At 36.9% G+C, this 6,305-nt stretch overlaps 1 long non-coding RNA gene across 1 annotated transcript in view; it reads right to left on the bottom strand.

The window, feature by feature from the left end:
* Positions 1–2,029: 2,029 nt before the first annotated feature.
* Positions 2,030–6,305, bottom strand: part of LOC140713252 (uncharacterized) — a 119,920-nt gene continuing 115,644 nt past the window's right edge. Inside the window, exon 2 of the long non-coding RNA XR_012095145.1 lies at positions 2,030–2,743. This is a non-coding gene — a long non-coding RNA (uncharacterized lncRNA). The remainder of the gene's footprint in view (positions 2,744–6,305) is intronic.

Raw genomic sequence — 6,305 nt, 5'->3', positions numbered from 1 at the left:
AATAGCTCTCTTTAAATGTCATTATGGGGAGTAAAATTCTATGTGCTGTATTAATGGGCCTCCCACAGCTAAAACCTAGCATACCACTTTGAAAAATGTCCCCTGTGGGTATCGCTTAAACCAACAAAAGTGAGGGAATTTCAGAGTTAAGAGAAAACCCGATCCAGCTCTGGTGAAAATTAATAGAAGACAGAAGAGTATGAATAAAGAAGTGAGAAATCAGGGAAACAAATTAAATTTGCTTTGTTTTCATCCTCTTTAATGTTATTTTAATATGAAAGGCCTAAAGAGAAGGCTAGCTTTTTTTAACATGCAATTTCCTTATTTTTGAATTTAATAAATCTTTAATGGAAGTACAAATCCTGCCTTTGGCTTAAGAAATATAAAAAGAAGAGAGATATGTATTTTTCTTAACCATCAGACAATATTCATAAAAGATCAGAGCAATGCCCTAAGTAAATAATAAACCTACATTATTTACCCAGCATGCACTGCTTACCTGATAAATATGTTGGTTGCTCATTTTTAAAGAACTTATTAAGGAATATGCAAATTTCAAAAGCCTATTAAGGAATTAGTTGGCATACCTAATAGATCTCTAGAGAAAATTTGACTCTTGATGTAAGTATATCTTGAGGATAGGACTGATGTATGGTTAGAAATCTTCATAAAATTATTTTAAAGCTTTCATTAGTTCCTTACTAAACCTCTACTTATTTGCTTATTGTATCTTTTTCAAGGCAAAGGAATTGGTTCTTGTTTTTCTTCCCCTGCCTGGAGCCTGAGGCAGCTCGTTTCAATTTATGCTCTGGCTCCCCAGGATAGCTGAGAAACTTCACTGTCCATATCCTACAGGGAGAAAAAGTGACATTGAGCATAATCAACACTGTCTCTAACCAGGATGCTTATGATATGGTAGTCTTTATGTTAGCTCTGCTTTGTTCCCACTCGTCTCTCCTTTCTTCCATACATATCCTCAGAACTCTACTTAGAAATGGCCTTCGCAAAACCAAATTAAGGCAGTAAAAAGCTTAACCATGTGGTGCCCAACACAATAAGATATGGAAGGTCTGTCGTTACTTGATGCTGAGGATGTATTTCCAAGTCCTCTGCCTCATCAGCAAGTAAAAACATGACTCTGACTTCTTAAAAGATAGTCTGTGATTTATTTTCTGGAACTTAATAAAGAGTCACTCATCCGTTTGTGAGTGAGAGCTGTCTGAGAAAACAGAATTGACTACCATATTATTTTTGAATTGTCTCATAGCTTCAACTCTGGAGAGAGAACAGTGGGGTTGATGTAGAAATCATGCCTAAATGCTCCCTAGCATGAATGACCACATGTTCCAGCATGCTATGCCAAGGGTAAGTGCCTATTAATTATTCCTTTGTAAACGTTTTGCTATTAATTAAAAGAGAAAACAGATTCAGAAATAAAGCCAACTTCCACGGGTTCATGGTACTCTTTTATAATAGTAAGAATCTGGGTTAAGTTAATCTCTCACTGAAATAAGCCTTAACGTGTTGGCATGTGTTTAGCAGAGACAGCAGCAGAATAATGTCTGGGCCTTAACTCTTTCGTATGCTTAAGGTGATTTTGATTATTTCATCAGAACTTTTTCACTCAAATTGAATGATCATACATATAGAATTTGTTGCTAAATTTTAATTATATAATATCTACTTATTTAATAAATGCTTATTGTGCCACTACCTTGTGCTAGGTTAGGACCAGGGAATAAGCTGATAGACAAAATTCTTTGTTCTTAAGGATCTTATATTCTAGCAGTGGTTAAAAATAATAAAACCAGAGCAGAGAGAGAGGGAGATAGAGAGCAAAACAGAGAAAATGGTTGAAAATCACATTCTGGAGGTGGCCAGTGACAGTTCGGCATAGAATAGTTTGGAAATATACTTTAATGTATACATGAAACTAATTCGAAGCAGAAAAGTCATAAAATCCAATTTACTTTTGAAAAGATTTACTCTGATGACTGTGTAAAAAATAAGAGGAGCAAGAATCAAATTAGGATCATAGAGGAGTTTATTGCAATAGTCTTAGCAAGCAATGTTGAGTTTTTGAACTAACATGTTAGTGTAAAAATTCTTCACAAATTGTTGAATTTAGGGGTTTTTTGTATTAACAGTGTTTGCACATCAATTAGATATGGAGTAGGTAGGAAAGGAAAACAATCAATCTTGGCCTTATCAAAAAGGGGGATTGCCAGTGCCTAGATACAGGTAAGCATTGACACTCATGACGCTTAGGCCTCAGGACTCCTCCCTTTTACAGACTCTTTCCAAGACTCTTGTCTGACCCTAAAAGTGCATTCATGTTGTTACATATTTTTTATACCTTCCAAAACTAAACTGATGGGTTCGGACTACCGTCTCTTTACCCTGGGTCACATCACCCCTAAGGTCAAATGGCATTGCAGTAGTTGTAGATATTTCTGGATCCAGCTAACAGGGAGTTGCGCTGGGGATTGCGGTAAATTGTTAAACATGGTTCCTAATAAATCACTCCTTTTTTTGTCCAGATCCCTTTGCAATGTAACTCTACTGCTCCCTCTGTCAAGAAGTAGGGTCTATTTCTGCACCCCTTGAACCAGTCTGGTCTTGTGACTTGCTTTCATCAATAGAATGTTGCAGAAGTGAAGTCTTAAAGCCCTGTTTGGAGAAAACATATACTTCTACTTTGAGTATTGGAATCCAGTCTTCACAAAAAGAGGTCCAGGCTAGCCTGGGGAGACCGAGAATGTGTGGAGAAAACGATCATAGTGAACGGACTACCATATGGAGAGTGAAGTCACATGGAAGAGAACCACATTGCCCCAGTTTGACAGTAACAGCAAAGCCCCGTTTATTGAGAATGAAGCAATCTCTTAGACCTAATCAAGTCACGTCAGCTGACATCACATGGAGTAGAGACAAGTCATCCCCACTGAGCCACAAAACTATAAGCAATAAAATGTCTACTGTTTTAATAATGTGGGACTTTTTTTTCTTGCGTAGCTGTAGATAACTTGTATAGGATAATTTAGTTTGATTTCAGTAGAGTGTATTAATGTGGTCTGTAGTCTCTTTAATATATGGTTAGGTTGTTGCTTTCTCTCCATGTGTGGGACTAGGCTACAGGAATAGTCATGCCTCCCATTGTGCTGACTGTCCTGGCATCATGACATCAACGTACAGGGCCAGAAATGCTACAACAAAATGAATCTGTCCTATGATGACTGGCACCCAAAGTATGTGAGCATTGGATGAAAAACAATACAGAAATGTACAGGGCCAGAAAAACTATGAGGAATATTCTTCCCAGAATTAGCTGTGTAAAATTCTAAGTGAAGGATAGGTTCTTATCAATAATTGATCAAAATGGAAGTTATTAAAAAATACAAATTATCCATTTGCCATGTAATTTGTATGAGACTTATACACAATGAAATTTACCAGAAATGTGTGCTTCTTGGGCACAAACCTATATGAAAAGAACATAAAGTAAGTATATTTGAGAAGGATCATGCTCAACAAACACTTCGTAGATATTTTTTCTATGAAACCCACAGCTTCTAAATATGACAACAATTTTGAAAATTTTTATGACATCGTCAATGACTACTCTGAAGCTAAAGTAAACTTTCTAAACTGTCAGGTATTTAAATTTTATTTTAGTTTATTTTTATGGTTAATTTTTTAAAGAAAGGATTATGCTAGAGACAAGAATGAATATCATTTTATTGTTTCTATAGAAAATATTATAAATTGTGTAATACGGAGAAGTGACCATAAATGTGTGACCAAAAATAGGAAAAAAAATTGTACAGACATGGTTGAAGCACTTGATTCTTTCAAATATTATGTTATTTTCTGGATTTTCTGATTTTGCAGTTCTTCACCTTTTAAAATTTTGTAATTTATTATTGTGATGTCTCATTTTAAAGAAATAGTTAGGCCGGGCATGGTGGCTCACGCCTGTAATCCCAGCACTTTGGGAGGCCGAGGCAGGTGGATCACCTGAGGTCGAGAGTTCAAGACCAGGCTGGCCAACGTGACAAAACCCCATCTCTACTAAAAACACACACACAAAAAATTAGACAGGCATGGTGGTGGGCACCTTGAATCCCAGCTACTTGGGAGGCTGAGGCAGGAGAATTGCTTGAACCTGGGAGATGGAGGTTGCAGTGAGCTGAGGTCTCCCCACTGCATTCCAGCCTGGGTGATGCAGTGAGACTGTCTCAAAAAAAAAGGAAAAAAAAAAAAAAGAAAAAAGAAATAGTTATATGGCAACCTAATTTTGAATTTATATCTTTTAATTATTTTTCCTAACAAAAGCTGTCACATGGTATACATTTCAAGCCTCAAAAAGTCAGGCTATAACCTTGGTGGTGCCATTTACCATAATTAGAACACTGAATTTAATACTGAAGGTATAAAAAGGCTTTGGAAATTGTAGTTTGCTACCTAAGCATGAAATCTTGCCATCTTTATGTTTCCTTTCCAAAAAGCACTGAATGCATCCCCAGTGTCTAATTGTGTAAAACAGCTGAGACGTCACTGCTTTCCAATCTCTTGAAGGACAAGTGCTCATCTCGGCTCATCTTGAACCCCACTTGAGAACTCAGGGGAACTGGTAAGTGTTCTAGGCTACACAATGGAAAGAGAAATATACAAACAGGGCTGAGAATATCTTGGGACACAGCAGCCATCAACATTTTAGGATGACCAACAAGCAATAGTCAAGGAGCTCCCACTGGGCAACCTTCTCAGCTCTAAAGAGAAGAGCCAGCGCGAATCCCCAGCCCTGCTGTGACATGGTGCTCACCTGGTGGTCAGTAGGTGGTCTGAGGCATTGGCTCCATTCCCTCATTGTTTTTGCTTCTAGCAGTAATAGCTGCTCCACAGCCTGTCAATTAAGACATTGCTCTCCTACACGTCTAATTATTATTTCTCTTTTTTTTCTTTTCTTTTTCTTTTTCTTTTTTTTTTTTTTTGAGACAAAATCTGGTTCTGTCACTCGGGCTGGAGTGCAGTGGTGGGATCTCAGCTCACTGCAACCTCCGTCTCCCGGGTTCAAGTAATTCTCCTGCCTCAGCCTCCTAGTAGCTGGGACTACAGGAGCTCACTACCACGCCAGCTAATTTTCGTATTTTTAGTGGAAACGGGGTTTTGCCATGTTGGCCAGGCTTGTCTTGAATTCCTGGCCTCAAGTGATCCATCCACCTCAGCCTCCCAAAGTGCTGGGATTACAGGCGTGAGCCACCATGCCCAGCCACCTCCAATTATTTCTGATGAATGCTTCAAGATCCTCTTTGGAAGCTTGAAAACAAAAGGAAAAAAAAAAAACAACCACCAGCCAACCAATGACAAAAACTTGCTCTTTGTTTTCTTGCTAATTTATAATTCTCCTGGAGCCAATGTGAAAAGAGAAAAGTCATGTATAAAAGTAAGCACAAATAATAACATATCAACAAATACTCACATGTACCCCACAAATATATAAAATGTTAGGTATCAATAAAATAAAATAATCAGTATTTAAAGCTATTTCAGAGTCAGAAATGCATCTCACCAATTATATATATCTATAAACATCACAAATAATAGGATAATTGGGCATGTTCAGGATCATATTAGAGAAGCAATGTGCTCACAGCTTTGAAAGATCAAATTCTTCACCCACTTGCAGATGATATAATTTTAACATCCAATTCCCCTGTCTCCATTGTTCAGCTCCTCCAGGACTGTGAACAGATTTCCTCAGTTTTTGGTTTCATTATTCATCCACTGGGATATGTGTCTCTGTTTATAAACATATTCAGATCTCTTCAATAATTTAAAAAAGAATACTTCCCTGAATCCCTGTTCAATATTAACTAACTGAAACCTACAGGGTAATGAATCTGTTTTTTAAAAAAGAAAGATAAAGAAAATATCTGAGTTTTCTATAATATTATACGAACTTGAAAGGCAAAGAGTTAGATGACATTTTCACATAATGTGCATATTGTTAGATTATGATTTATGTGTTTAAAATTAAACCATTTCTTAAGTTTTATACGCAATATTAGAAGTGTTTCCTACTTTATGGCATAAATCTGGATATCCATATGCAAGTTAACAGCATTTGAGGCTTCTTTTTATAATAACTGGTAAGATCTTGCACATCTGAACTACGTAGTTGGTCATTTCTTTGAAGCATTTCCCTATTGTCTGAAAGCAACTAAAAATGTAGGTTTGTTTAGGATATGAAAACTAAGTTACCCTGTGGCCCCCAAACCACATTAGATACTGATTAATTACTT

This window comes from Chlorocebus sabaeus, chromosome 13, assembly GCF_047675955.1.
Source record: "Chlorocebus sabaeus isolate Y175 chromosome 13, mChlSab1.0.hap1, whole genome shotgun sequence".
NCBI lineage: Eukaryota > Metazoa > Chordata > Mammalia > Primates > Cercopithecidae > Chlorocebus > Chlorocebus sabaeus.
Note: the sequence above shows the minus strand (reverse complement) of the source record. Positions and strands in the feature narration are given on the sequence as shown.